The sequence below is a fragment of the Clupea harengus genome, chromosome 2, assembly GCF_900700415.2.
Source record: "Clupea harengus chromosome 2, Ch_v2.0.2, whole genome shotgun sequence".
Lineage (NCBI taxonomy): Eukaryota > Metazoa > Chordata > Actinopteri > Clupeiformes > Clupeidae > Clupea > Clupea harengus.
In genome coordinates, this window is record NC_045153.1 from 21,013,359 (window position 1) to 21,026,774 (window position 13,416).

The window sequence follows — 13,416 nt, forward strand, 5'->3', positions numbered from 1 at the left end:
AAAAACAGTTGAGCTATCAGTTACAGCAAGTGTCAGGTATGTAGGCTACTACTCGACGCGTCAATAGCTTAACAATTCCACAGGAGGGCGGTGTCATGCAATAAATGCATTCAGGCAGATAACTTGTGCAGCCAAGGGGTTAGTCTTTAATGAGCTCTAATTTAGATGGAATTAGTTGCTTTTTGTCGAGGTATGTTTTGAAGGATAAGAGTAGGCTATGTTGATATTCAAGATTTATCGCAACATGTACCTTTTTTTACCACTCTTTACGGTATAATTCTAAGCACCCCCTCCAGCAATTTCATAGTAGCCTAGGCTATAATTTACTTATTTTGGCCAACACACTTCTTTTATTAGCACAACCTGTGTTAACCCTCAACAACCCCGTAACCTAAACGACGACTTTTTTTTTATCTTCACGTGGAACTACGTTAGTTTGTTATTTGTTATTTTGATCAGTCTACAACCTATGTCTATTGCTGCAAAGTGGTTTTGATCAACCAATATGCTCTATTACTTTAATGCCAGTATCCTGGTGTGTCAGGTTTTTCTTTCCACGACTGGTTCATTATTTACCTCCCTGGTTGCAGATTGGGATTCAATGCCATTTACTTTTCCTTAATTTTCTCCCCCTATTGCCTCTGATTCTGTTTGAGTGGAGGGGTTTGGGACGCACTCTCACCTATCCAATTGCATCGCTCGTTAAAACTGTCCAATAGCTGTATGCCTTGGTGGACCAGCAAACTGCAGGAAGGAAGGAAATGTCACAGGAGTGTCAGGTATCATTGAAGCACAAATTTGAAAGTGCTGACTTGAATGACTGAAGAGGAACTTATGTTACTAAGAAATATTAACCATAGTTATAACATGGCATGTGGCCAAGCTGGCATTGCTTCTGTTCTCCGTTAGGAGTCAACTCGCTAACGTTAGCTAAAATACTGATGAGCAGTCGACTGGGCGAACGAGGCTGCCAGCAACTGATTCAACCAGACTAGCACGTACGGGGACGTGGATTTTTGAGGTACACTGAATTACAACCGATGACCAACATGATGGGTAGCTTTTCATAGATTCTGGTATGTATGACTGTTAAGGGTTCATTGATTATTTGATTTGTACTATTTTCCCCACAAGGTGACTTGCAACGTTTGGCTCTTGGATAACTAACGTTCTGTACAGCTAACTTAGCCTCTGGCGTGGCATTTCTTCCTATGGCCAGCAGTAACGACGTCAGACACGTGTCAGATTTTGTGAGTATTTTTCCAAACAAGACCCGACACGAAGACAAAATTGTCTCGTTATAGCTAAGCTTGGTGCAGTATTTCAGCATGAATTGAAGTTATCGTTAGCTGACGTCTTGGTTGTTTTAAATCAACGTTCGAGAGCAGGACTGCTGCGAGCTAACGTTTGCCAACAATCCAACTCGTCTTCTAAAAATGCTATACATAAAATAAAGCCACTGTTATCAACAGTGAAACGTTACGTTACCATACCTCAGTTCTCTGTTATGTTTTCTCAGGTTGTGGATTAGGGGCAACGTGTTAGTTTATATTCGTATGTTTCAGTTACTGTACAGAGAGTGGAAAAGCGTTGTCATCAGTCCTAACCATATCAGTTGCGTATATTATTGAATGCCTATGGTATTCTCTGGTGACGTGATTCGTGACTTGGATGGTAGTTTAGGGTAATAAGATAACCAAACAACCAGATTGTACAATGCACTATGTAAGTTGCACTCTAACATCACGGTACTCTTAACCATGTATGCTGTACATTGCATGGACATGTATCCTTCATTAGCTATACGAAGTGTCCTAGAGCACGTAACAATATAGGTGGTAAGGAAGGTCCATCCTCGTTGTTCTATGCCACTGTTACCGAATGTATATTGTTCTCACCTGCATTAGTGTCGGTTTTGGGAGTAATGGTTTAAATCACGGAAAATGAAGGCACTCCCACCGTCTATCTGTCAGTCACCATCGGGAGCATCTTCAACCAAGCCTACTTGGACAGACTTGGAGAAAACATGGTACTTTTCAGTGTATCCATTAACAACATGATCCCTACAGATAGACAGATAACCAGCCAGATCTCACTTGCCACAATGCTAGATTGATCCTAAGCTTCCAGTGGTAAGATCTGTGTACTTGCCTTATAGTCCATTGGAATCATTGTTATGCGGTGCTTGTTCTCCTGCCAGTGCAGCAATAGCTATAAGTTAGGCCATAATTACATAATACTCTGTTTGAATTACTTGGCAAACCACACTAGTAGTTCTGTCCCTTTGCCAATAGTGGAATTCTACTCTGTCCATGCACACGCGTGTACTGCATTTTGCATGCCCATGCTTCCCCAGTTGTTCACCCCAAATCCTTTTTGTTTAGACAATAAACTAATGATGGATTTCAAATCCCAGGCTCAGGACTTTAGCCTGTCATTGAAAACGTCTGGACCGGTGGATTAAGTCTGCTGTTGCAGTGTTGTCGCGATCAGCAAACAAGAAATCTAGCCTAGCGACTGCTGAGAGCTGTAGTGATGGTTTCATTATCTGCTCAGGCAATGTTTTAGTTCCCTTTCGTTCATTAACAGGACTCCCTTTGGCCCCTGTTTCACAGTGGAATCAATATGAGGAGATGTATGGGAGGTTCCCCCACCCATTGACTTTTTAGAGCAATCAGTGAGCAGCACTCTAATTTAGGCCGTCACTTATCATTCAGTGTCAGGGTTTTTTTTGTTTGTTTTTGTAACAGTTGGCCACAATGCATGGCGTGGAACCATTTCTGTGCCATTTGAAATGTTTGACTGTCATTTTGGCTTGGCCTATTTGTGACACATTTTAGGCATGGGTCCAATACACCCATCATAATCCTCTGAAGTTTTTTAAGATGTCTTTACACAGCAACTCACGGTAGATTCACATCTGTCAGGGAAAAGACCTGGCAAATTATGGATGCATGATGGTCTAAAACCATATTGCCCAATATTAGTGTGTGTGTGTGTGTGTGTGTGTTACATTTTCTACTTATATTGCTCCATGTCAGTATGTTTATGTAGTACAGTTTGTTGGATTGTATGCACATTGCATTGCTTTGGCAATACTGTTACATGGGTCACTTATTTGCTTATTTGAATTTGAGAGAGAGAGAATATATATAAATGTGTGGGTGCTTTATGCTCTTGAAGGCGAGGAGGAAGCTTGGGTTGAGTGTTGTCCTAGCTAGGCAAGCTAATAAAGTGGAACATAACGCATCACAGATAAGTCAACGTTTTTGGCAGAGGTGGGTAAAGACAGGTGATTGGCAGAAGTGGGTAAAGACAGGTGATTGGCAGAAGTGGGTAAAGGCAGGTGATTGGCAGAAGTGGGTAAGGACAGGTGATTGGCGTATTGTCAGAATAAAAGCAGTAGGGCCCTTCCAAGTGTGTACGTGCTGGAATGCCAAAAGAACCATGGGGAGTGAAGAGCCTCACTCACATAGGGGCATCATAAGATCAAAATAAATCCTGACCATCTGCTCACTTTCTCCCTGCCATCCTCTCCTCCCTCACTCCCTCTCCTCTCTTCCCCTCCCTCCCTCCCTCTCTCATTCACTCCCTCTCCTCCTTTATCTCTTTCACTCTCTTTTCATTTCTCCCTCTCTGCCTTTCTCACTTGCCCCTACCCCCCCATTCTCTCTCTCTCTCTCTCTCTCTACTCTCTCTAGTGTGAGTTTTATGCAGGCGTTCAGCTTATCCCCTTACCCCACCATCTTTGCCAGAGCCAGATTGGTTTCGTAAGAATCCTAGTAGGCTATCTCTGTGTCCTTGTGCTGAAACTAATTGAGGCAGCTCTGGCTAACCGGGGTATAGAGAAGTGTAAAGTCATGTATTACACAAGCCTGGTGCTATATGCTATTGAATGAAGAATGCTATGCTGGACCCTTGTAAGTCTTTTTTTTTTTTTTACCCCTGCTTACAGGACAGAATCCAATGCCTATTTTTAACCTCATTGTTAAAAAAAGGGTTTTACTGCCTTGACTACACCTAATCCTGGGCCATCTGCAGAGTCTCCATATGGAGCAACACCCTCCCCTTGTTTCGTTGTGGCAATCCTCCAAATGTGTTTCCTTTCCTCAAAACAGGCCATGGCAGGGAATCAGAGACCCAGGCAACCTTTGAGGCCTATTTTTTTTTTAAGATGGAAAAGAGTGAACAGTTGCATCCGTACCGTCAGTCTGTACCAGTCAATTCACATGCTGAGGCAGGCTATATATGGCATCAGTTTGAGGTCTCGTATGTACACTGCAGCTTTGTCTGTTTCTTGGGTAGCATTTAGAGCCTTTAGGCTACATCTAGCAGGACATGGCCCACGGGCAGGGTGTTCTCTGAGCACATTTCAGTTCTCTTGTCCTTTTTCATCAGAGACCTGGATTATCGTGGAATAGCCCCTGTGGTGTTTACACAGCCCAGGCTATCTGTTTTTGCAATAGGCCTGTCCTGATGCCCCTATCCTCTGCCCCTCAAATAGCCAAAGTTGAATTCAGTTTTCCCAGAGTGTACTACAGAACTTGAACGTTCAACTGTTTGTGTCGTTTCATGTTAGTCCACGCCAAATGCAACCAAAGCTCATTCGACGGCTATTGATGCATGTTTCGTTTCCCTCATCAGGACAGTCAGGGCCCTGTTTTAGGACGGTTGAAGTATTTTGTCTTTGTATCAGCTTCTTGCATCTGATGTTCCTCTCCCTCTGTCCAGGGAATACCTCTGGACTCAGCGAGGGGTTAATGGCAGTGTTCTGCACACGTGTGTTGTCTGTTTGGTTGGTAGTCTGTGAGTGGATTCATGTCTGCAACTCCTCCTTTGGGGTCTTTGGGGCTGAACGTCACTATTACTCTCTGAAGATGAATGTCACCGTATTCTGTTCAGGCTTGTCTTTTTTTTTATTTGTATTGTTTTCTTGCCAACTTTCTGTGTAAATTGCAGTAATGGAAGCAGGGTGCAAGCAAAGACACACGATGGGGGGGGTCGGTTCTTCTGCCGCCTCTCGTAGTGCAGAGCGTGAGCCTCTGAGGCCCTCGAGGCTCTGACTCACCACCTGACTTAGCACGACCGAACAGAGCGTGTCGGATGGAAAGGGAGAGAGGGAGACCGGGAGAAAGGGGGTGAGAGGCGAAATCTTGCCATCCACAGTTCAAAGAAGATGAGAGAGTTCACACACTCACTGAAGGGGCAAGACATGGCTGTCCGAACACATGAGTAGTCTTGGACCTGTAAGATGTGTGTGTTTGTTTATTGTTTGTTTATTTTAGAACGTTTTGCAGATGATGGACGTGGCATATGGTCTCTTCACTGCATTAACTTGTGGAAACAGTACTGGCATTCTGTGGAGAGGCTGCATGTCTTATTCATGGCCTTAATGTGGAATCTGTAATTCTGAGTCAGAAGATGGTGGCGCTGCTAAATTACAATTGAAGTCAATATCTACCTGTTGCTATTTCACACAGTATCAACTGGAGGTATTTACCTTAACACATATCATTTATGTCTTTTAAACACACTCTGTATGTGTATTTGACCCTTAGGGATATCCTCAATGCCACAGGTGTACAGCCAGCTGCTCAGTAGGAATTTGCGATTCAAATCATGTCGTCACGTGCAACGCTATGGTTCATTTGGATGCGCCACACCGCTTATCTAAACGTGAGAGACGGCCAGACATTCCTCGGAGATCCCGAGTCACGCTTGTCCCCACCATTTTCCTCCAAAAGGCAAACAGGATTGATCTTCAAGCCCTTTTGATTTCGGTGGCCTAAACCCCTGTGACGTTTGCTGGTCTTCTGTGTCCCTTCTGCCTCTTGATGCCTGGAGCCCTTCAGTAGCTCCAGGCCCCTCTGATGAAGTGGATTGGAGTGCTTGGCAGGATGTTGGCAAATCAATACGTGTGTCACCTGCTGTATGATTACCTGTGGACTTCAGTCTGATGGGGCTGCTCCCACGCCCAGAGAGCACACAAGGGCTGTGCTGCTGCTGTTGTCAACGTTTGTCATTCGCTGGGTTAACATTTAATCCTGGTATGTCATGGGATTGGATTTCTCGTTCGTGAATCTGTGAGGGGGAGAGGAAAAAAAGGTAATGGCAAACTTTGGGTGCTCGTCTGTACACAGTACTGTGGTTTTCTGTTTGATTTTGGGGGGTGAAGCTCACAATCAGCCTTCAGTCTTGGTATTTGTTCCTGTTTGACTGATTCACAGTGCTCTTTTCTAATTCAAAGGCACATTAGATGCTAGCTTTCATAACTGAAACCGATTCTGAACCAACATGGGCCCTCTTAATCAGGATTTGCCCATACATCTCCAGGACTTCACAAGGATCAGGAACGTTTAGCTTGTATGATGGATGCAGATAGTCCTGACTAGTAACGGCATTAATATTAAACAAATGTAATTTTCTATAGGACTGCATGATGAAGACAGGCTCCGGTCATTGCTGCCTAGGGCTGATTGGGAGCGAATTCGAGTAAAACCTCATCACTCACAGACAGCATTTACTCCTCCACTGTGTAGCCTCGCTGGGCAGGAGCTGTAGTATTGACTCCCACCACTCCATGTGATCACTAATTATCGACCGGCAGCTCTGCTGGCAGCCAGCACACGAGCGTTCCGCTGCAAGAGGCTATGTTCCGTTTCCATGATCCCAGCCCTTTCGATCAATGCACGTGTTATTGGGCCCAGCCGCCCAGTCCTAGAGTCAGGGGAAGAGGACGTGTGTGTGTGTGTGTGTGTGTGTGTGTGTGTGTGTGTGTGTGTGTGTGTGTGTGTGTGTGTGTGTGTGTGTGTGTGTGTGTGTGTGTGTGTGTGTGTGTGTGTGTGTGTAGAGATATGAGGATCCATTCTTTCTTATATTGCGCTACTCCCTTCAGATTTTGTGTAGTGCTATTACATTATACTAGGGCTCCCTGCCGCAGGTCCCACATCGGACACCACAGGAACAGGAAGTGACACATCCTGAAATGTGCACAATGCGAGCACAATGGACCTTAGCAATCACTCTCTACCTTATGCTTATAGGACTTTTATGTGCTGTGTAGGCTGAGGCTTACCCAATATGAATCTTAAACAGGAGCCTAAAGCATCCTGCCAGCCCTATCTTTGTTTGCCTTTGATTATGGCCGGTAATGCACAGCCAGTTTGGTATCATCCATCATTGATGAATGGTCTAAAAAGTAAAGACCAGGAAGTTGACCAGTTGTAACCAGAAATCAGTCACGTGCCTTTTGTTACCCTCATTTAGAGCGAGAGCGAAACAGGAAACTACTCACTTCTCGATATAATGTAATTGTAGCCTACGTTGAATTACTGTATAGTACACATGCAGCTTTCACTTTCTCCTTTCATAATATGCAATTGCTAAAATGGTTAAAAAATATTTATATTTATATTTTTGTGAAAGCCCAGACATCGAAACTGCAGTAAAAGGTGTCCGTTTATGTGATGTTGCTGGTATGATGTCAATATGACATCCTTTTACTGTCGATTTTTGCTGAGGACCACTTTCTTCACACTTGCCTCGTGTAAAAAAAAAAATTGGCTTCATGTCGAAGCTCTACATGACTCGCGGCTGCTGCGTGGCTCGAGCCGCGTCTGAGACACGCGTCTCACGCAGGCAGTGCGCACGCCGAAATGAAAATCAACAGGTGACGCAGCTGCCAGGCATACGTACCGCAGGCGGTGTGAAACGAGCCTGAGCATATCAAGTTCCGGGGCATGATGTTACTGTACACAGAGCTTGTTGACAGAAGTCAGCCATTGTTTTCCTGCAGTAGTGTTGACCGTGTGAGGCCATGGCCACCTCTTTGTGTTAGCACTTGGTGTAACTGAGAAGCATGACCTGGCAGAAAGGCAGTTGTGTTTGAAGCCTCCAGGGTTTGCTTCGCTCTGCTTTGGGTGGCCAGTGGCAGTGAGCGATTGGGTCAGTTGTAAGTTTGTAGGCTCTCGGTGGAAGATTTCTGCTTGAGCGGTTGGGTGCACTCTCAGGGTTCAACTGCATTGGAACATCAGTGGGGAACTCTCCCTTCTCCTCCCCTCCCCTCTCCAAATTTGTACATAAGAGGATTTTGGGAAGCTGTGTTTGACATTGATCATTGCAACTAAAGAAGGGGACCAGTAATCACACTTTTCATGCTGATTTTCTCAGCAGGTTCAGGTTCCCCCTCATTGTTCTGATGGAGGATGTTCGCCTCTTTTGACCCCTTTGGTCTCCTCACGGAACAGCATGTGTGCAGTTACTATGCCAGTGTCATATTGAGCTCAGGTCAGGGTAAGTTTGAGAAGTCATGGCAGTTCATCTTTTTATCCCTGGCATGGTCTGATACCGGTCCTGCACCCCCCCCCCCCATTAGCACAGTTTGCCCTGGTACCCAGCACTGTGCCCAGGCATCTAGCCTCTGCCACCATGGGGGCACCACTGAGGGTGGGCACAGCTCCTGATTTATGAGAAGGGGACCAGCCGCTGGTCACGCTAACTCAAGGTGTCCCATTGTTAGCGCACCAAGGCGGGTGAGTGTGGAGTGCCACTTCCCCTCTCTTCCCGCCTGCAGGGGTGAAAAAGGCCTGTGGCGTCAGCAGCTGTGTGCTGGGAAAGACCCAGTCATGTGCCTGCTTGATTGAGGTGCTGAGGGTCAAAAAAAGAAGAAACAATCACCTTCTGCTAACTCATCTGTTTTGCTCGTGATCTCTCTCTCACTCTCTCACACACACACACACACACACACACACACACACACACACACACACACACACTCCTCATGCTAATTCATCCATCTCCTGCTGTCTCTCTTGCTTTCCCTGTCTGTCTCTTGCTTTCTCTCGTTCATTCTCCTATCACCCCTTTTCTCCCTCTTCCTTCATCCCTCTCTCTTAGCTCCTCTCAGGCTCTGTGTCTCAGGAGGTTATTATTATTTTATTTCAGCACTCACAGTGCTGGCCGTGTGATGGCTGCCCCCCTCAGGCACCATGGGATATGTTGTTTTTTTGTTTTATTGTTTTATTTTCTCCTCCATTATGTGTTAAGCTTAAGGCTATTGCAATGCTGAATTATACGGTTATATTAGGCTGTAGCAGAATTAAGCTAGAAGGCTAATATGTGTTTGTTTATCCTTTGTTGCTCCTTTAGTCCCCTAGTCCGCCTATTTCATGGCGTGTGTGTGCGTGTGCGTGTGCGCGTGCGCGTGCTACTACGCCCAGTCCCAACAGTGGCCGCAGTTTGCCTCTCCTCTCTCCCAACTAAAAACAGCAGCAGCTAGCTCTGTGACTGGGGACTGAAACCAAATAGCCTCTGTAGTATTCAGTGTTTTCACTCTGCTATCTCCTCTTCCTCCTCCTCCTCCTCCTTCGCTGTGGAAATCTATATGAGCTCCTGACCTCTCAGTTCGGGGCAGATTGAATTCCCAGTGATGGACAGGCGTCCACCACACAGAGGCCCAGAATGACTGCATGACGTGGCCTTTGATGATGATGATGCTGATAAACTCTGCACGCGGCACCACTCCACTATCCGTTGAGTGCATCTGATCCTACACGGGCTTTCCCTCTGAAGGGTGGTGCCGGGTCAGTGGTGATTGTCTCCAATGTCCAGGTCGTCAGTGGTTTTAGTCCTGTTCCGGGGTGCCTGGTAGCTGGTGAGCTTGTGGTCTCATGTGAGGGACACCAGCACAGAACCAGGGGAGGTGGAGGGCTGCTGGGGTTACTGTTGGTTCAGATACGGGATCTGACCTGATACTGCGGTCTCAAGACACCTCTCTCTCTGTGTGTGTGTGTGTGTGTGTGTGTGTGTGTGTGTGTGTGTGTGTGTGTGTGTGTGTGTGTGTGTGTGTGTGTGTGTGTGTGTGTGGCGGGGTGGCGGGGTGCTCTGTGATTAGCGGGGTGCTCTGTGATTGCATCCATGGACTGAAACAGCACTGGGTGTAGACATTTCCAAAGTCCCGCAACGTATGTGTGTGTCCAGCACTAGTCTGAGGGGACATACGTCACCAAATCTTTCCATCCTTCAGCAGTCTCTTATGATCCATCACTGTTCTGGCTAATTTTTGCAGTGAAGATTAAAAATCTGCAGGGAGATGGAAGGAGTAACCTCCCAAGAGAGAGGAGGAGAAGACAGTTTGAGAGAACACACACACACACACAGACTCGCCACTAAGGTTCAATAATTCATGTCTCACCGAGCCACGCTGACCTTGAAAGATTTCCATCCGGTTTGGGGGGAAAAAACAACACCCAGCACTCTGAAATTAGGGCGAACTAAGCTGTGTAGGTCGAAGTCTACTACAGTTTTGTATTTGTAACAGTTCTTTGTGGACTCGCTCAGTGTCTTTCTGTCACAGATTCCTTTGAGTTTCTTTTTTTTTTTTTTCTCCCTTCTACTTTCCTTTAGTATTGTTTTTCGTCGTCAAGCTGATGTATGTAAGATTTAGTTGACGTGTGTGTGTGTGTGTGTGTGTTGACGATGTGCCGGGGGAGTGGTAGTGTGGAGAAGTCTGCAGGTGTGCTGGCTTCCGTGGCAGCATTTGAATGTTGTCCAGGAAACCGTGCGACGAGTGGAAGATGAGTCCTTGGTGGCCACCCATTTCCTAGACATACAGTAGCTCCCTATTTCACTGCCTCCACTATAAACAACGCACCTTAAAGGTCACTGAGAAATGTCCTTGTTTTTGAAAGTTTAATTTTTTTTTCTTCACTGAATTGGGTGCTATGTTAGAGACTGGAATAAGAGAGAGGTAAAACACTGACTGTACAAACAGTCACTACAGTTTCCTTACAGTTATTGAGGTCAACAGACACAGGTGTATCTCTGTAGGGATCCTTTCCATGTTGTCACACCCTTATAATAACATTTACGAGCCCGTCAGTGTTGCAAGCAAGTGGTTTACTATGACATGCTGGCTTGCCTCATAGGATTCCATTGTATAGCCTTCTTGCAGTTACATTAATTGGACCGATTACGATCGTTAATGGCCCCTAGTAAGGATTTGGACCCATCTCATCTAAAAATAGGACCCAGGTTGAAAAATCCTTAGCTGTGTGCTTTTTTGACTTGCGCACATGGGAGAATACAGCCCTTAGTGTCTTCAATCGAATCGTTGGCCCTGTTTGGCAAGTAGGAGGGAGTTTTGATCTAGGAAAATCAGCAGTTTGAGCCTTTTGATTCACTGGGTTGCATTGAGCTGAGGCCTGGTTTCCCTCTCAAACAGAACATAGCCTAGATTACCCTTGGACCTGAATCTGAGGGAGGTCAGTGAACCCGGCTCACATGCTGTCTCTCTCGTGTTCCTGTTCAGCAGTTTTTTAGATCCGTAAGAACAGATGTGATTTCTGCTTGACTGCTACTTTTCAGTAAACATGTGGTAAGGAGAACAGAAATTGGGCCGATCGTTTAACCTCATTCCTTTTTGTGTTCTGTAATCTGCTCTGAGGGTTGCTTTTTGCAGTGTATTACAGCACTTGTAGATTTTTTTAAGAAGTCAATGTGGCACAGCTTAGCATTTGTCATGATCCTGGTTTTATCGCTGATATTTGTGCCTGGCGACAGATTATGGCTTATAACCGATGGCTCGGTTGTTCTTACAGAAAAAACGACTAATCCCCACACACTCACCTATTTCTCTTTCCCTCTGTGTCAAATCTGAGGGGTGTTTTATACTTGAGGTTGGGCTCACCTGAGTCGGTTTTCCCATGGGAAATGACTGTCTATAGACACTCAAGCTTGGCCCTTTAAAAGGCCCTAAACCATTACTTCAGCAACAAAGTATCTAGCTTAGTAATTATGCTCTGGCCCCTTCTGGGCACGCTCAAACACTGCCCATCAATCACTCAGGCCAGTCCCAGACTACCAGAGGAGACGGAGCACTGCGTGCGAAGAGAGAGGGGAGGGCAGTGGCGCCATCAAGAGGCATGAGAACAGCCCATTGCAGATGACCTCCCACAGCTACAGATGGAGCCGAGCCTCCATTCCATCCAAGGCCAGAGAAATGCTAGAGGCAACTAGCCCATAATGATGATGGATGTGTGTGTGTGTGTGTGTGTGTGTGTGTTGTAATGATAGGGGGGGGCCATGTAGGTTTCACCTTAAGATCTTCGATGTTACTGATGTAGTGTCTCAGTGAGAATGAGCAATTTTTTTATAATTCTTTTCACTTTGTTTTTGCTTGTCAGCATTGCCATTTTTACTGTTCTTATGTATTTGTGTTCAAACATTGGTTGGATTTCCCTCATAGAAATCAGCAACGCATGAATGAATTGCGTATTGAAAGGACTGAAAATGAGGCTTGGTCTTATTAGGTTAGAGCTCCTTGTGAACTAATTGGAATTAATGCAGAATCACCAAGGGGACAATGCTCTCTGCTCCCACCCCCGTTTTCCGTTTATAGCACCTGTGATGTGGTAATGTGAGCGCAACCCTGAGGGGGTGTTGGAGGGAGAAACATCCTCTTTCTCTGACGACGTGCACTCTTGTGGTTTTAATACAAATTTACATTATGAAACAAAGGCTTTTAGATAATGAAAGAAAGCGGTACACCTGCTGGAGACTCCAGTGGAAACGCTGGTGAATTAATGTTGTTTATTTAGCGCTGTAGATGGTAGAGGATCCAATCGTACCATCTCCTTGACACGGTCAAGTTCTTTTTTTTTTTTTCTTCCTTTTCTTTTTTTAGACAAATGGCCATAGTGATTGATGTCCAGTTACTTCTCATAGTCATGGTCATCTATGGGTGTACCAGTTTCCCCTAGGGTAGAAACAAGAAAAAGTCTTTAATATCCTAATCGGGAACCTAGAGTGTATCAGATGAACACATAAGGACACAAATGACTACAGGAGTTATCTTGTCTCTAACTGTTTGCACGTTGTTGTGTACTCTCACCATAGCTACACATACACTCCATGTGACTATATCCTATAGTCAAGCAGAAACGTATTTGTATCATTTTACCCCTAAAATCATTCATTTCTAACAGTAGTGTCCTTGTGAAAAGCCACCCTCAAGTTAATATCCAGCAACATTTTCCATTAGATATTGGCAGAAAGAGGGCTAACAGAGACATCTGTTACACAGAATCATGAATCATCATATAACCTTTGTCCTTTGCTCTTGGTTTTTGGACGTGGGGAAGTTGGGGGGGGAAAGAGAAGTGTTTGCACAACCGTGCAGAAGAGGAAAGGCATTGACATTGGGAGGCAACATGTGGTGGTGTCCATTAGTGGTGGGGGGGGGAGAGAGACAGGTCTGGTCTGGACGGCTGTCATGGGAGGGAGGATGGCGTGTGTTTTTGGCACCATGAGCGAGTGGAACAGACAGAGCGTAGGCTGATGAGCTTTGGCCGCCTGCTAGGTGTGGAGATGATGAGGAGGAGGGGAAAAAAAGGACACTGATGACACCTGCTGCTCGTG

General features: G+C 45.5%; 1 protein-coding gene across 8 annotated transcripts in view; it reads left to right on the forward strand.

The window, feature by feature from the left end:
- Nucleotides 1-561: 561 nt before the first annotated feature.
- The window catches only part of LOC105905895 (protein FAM126B-like), a 48,747-nt gene continuing 35,892 nt past the window's right edge, over nucleotides 562-13,416 (forward strand). Inside the window, exons 1-2 of one of the 8 annotated variants that reach the window (XM_042710351.1) lie at nucleotides 562-1,021; nucleotides 1,135-1,250. The gene's annotated coding sequence lies outside the window, so the exon portion shown is untranslated. Of the gene's footprint in view, nucleotides 1,077-1,134; nucleotides 1,251-5,516; nucleotides 6,106-13,416 lie in introns of those variants that run through there. The other 7 variants (XM_031586491.2, XM_042710353.1, XM_031586506.2 and 4 more) reach the window with 7 other exon arrangements.